General features: G+C 37.4%; 1 pseudogene; it reads right to left on the reverse strand.

Moving 5' to 3' along the window:
* Positions 1–267: 267 nt before the first annotated feature.
* LOC106315033 overlaps positions 268–1,526 on the reverse strand; it is a 6,064-nt pseudogene continuing 4,805 nt past the window's right edge.

Below are 1,526 nucleotides of genomic sequence, written 5' to 3' on the forward strand. Positions count from 1 at the left end.
GTTTCCAAATAGAAACAATGGGCAAAAGGAAACAAGTTCCTTCAGATTTAAGAAAGAAAGAAAACGCCTAAGACCCTTTTAAGAATGTGGTCAAGATTATACCTATGTAATCTACTGATCAAAACTATGCTACAGATCAGTAAGAGGCAAGAGCCGTGGTGATCATAATTATATATCCCACGAAATTATATACTTTTATGGCACGACTGGATTAGCCATCCTAGTCTAAAACTTGATGCAAAGATTGTTATTGAAAGGCACACAGAGTTATCCCATAAAGATCTCACGCTGTGTACGTGTAACATGTACACAAGGGAAACTCATTAGGCTTGATTATCCTAAGCATCACGAAATTGTAGTATGTTCATGAGGGGGAGAGAGGATAAAACCCTAAATCCATGACCACACTACAAATTCGTGTTCCATGGTCTATGACCATGCTATAAACGGCTTGGCCGTCCAGGCCATTACCTATAAGGTTTGGACATCCATCCTAAAGCTTAGGGACATCATGAATTTACATGTACATAAGGATAATATGCATCAAGCCATATAAGTGAGCATAGATATTCGCATCTCAGATTGAATACATGTCATAAACCAGACATACACCATCTTAAGAAACTTTGAATAAACCACCACAAACATATGTACCGTCTAAGATGGAACCTCAGAAGAGGATTGGAAATATATGTTGAATAAGAATATGTCTTTCTCCCACGATTTCTAAGAGACCTTGAGCCAAAACATGGGAGATCAGATTATGACCAGGTACACAGATTGCATGACCAATGAATCCGACTATCCAACATTAGAAGGAGAAAGTTATAAGCTGGTACAAAGAAAAGAATGATAAAGAGAAATAGTATGGTATCGACCATCATTGTCTTGGCAAAGATCCTCGGACTAGAGAATATGATTATAGACGTCCAAACAAAAAAAAGAAAGGATTATACAAAGCTAGCTAATTGAGATGCCAGACACTGACCCAAAAAGAAAAGAAAAGAATGACTAAGTCATAACCAGCTTAGCACCAAACAAAATCTGATGTCCTAGAAAGAGACACAGTCAAGTTGCTACAGAGTCTATACAAGATAGACCAATGTGTTCCATAAGATAAGGAACCTCGGAACGAAAAGTGAAAGGTGAATAGAATACAGATCCGAGGTCATAAGGGAAACCATACCAGACATTGAGAAAAGACTGCGCAGCTAAACATCTAAGGTACCAAACCATGTAGCTTGGGACGCCAAGCTGCTAGGTAACAAACGTCCTGGATAATGAAATCTCAAATCGATTAGATCATGTCTGGGACACAATGGAACCATATACATAAGTGTCGACACATAAGAGATATATTTGTATAAAGATACATAAGAGAGTAGCACTTGAGTTTAAAGATATAAACGATGATCATGAACTCACGAAAGAGTACTCATAAAAGATTAAAGATTAGATTGAAAAGATAAACGTGGGGTTTAAAGTATCTAAAGAAGAGATAGGCGTATTGGCCATACATACATATA

Source organism: Brassica oleracea, chromosome C9 (genome assembly GCF_000695525.1).
Source record: "Brassica oleracea var. oleracea cultivar TO1000 chromosome C9, BOL, whole genome shotgun sequence".
Lineage (NCBI taxonomy): Eukaryota > Viridiplantae > Streptophyta > Magnoliopsida > Brassicales > Brassicaceae > Brassica > Brassica oleracea.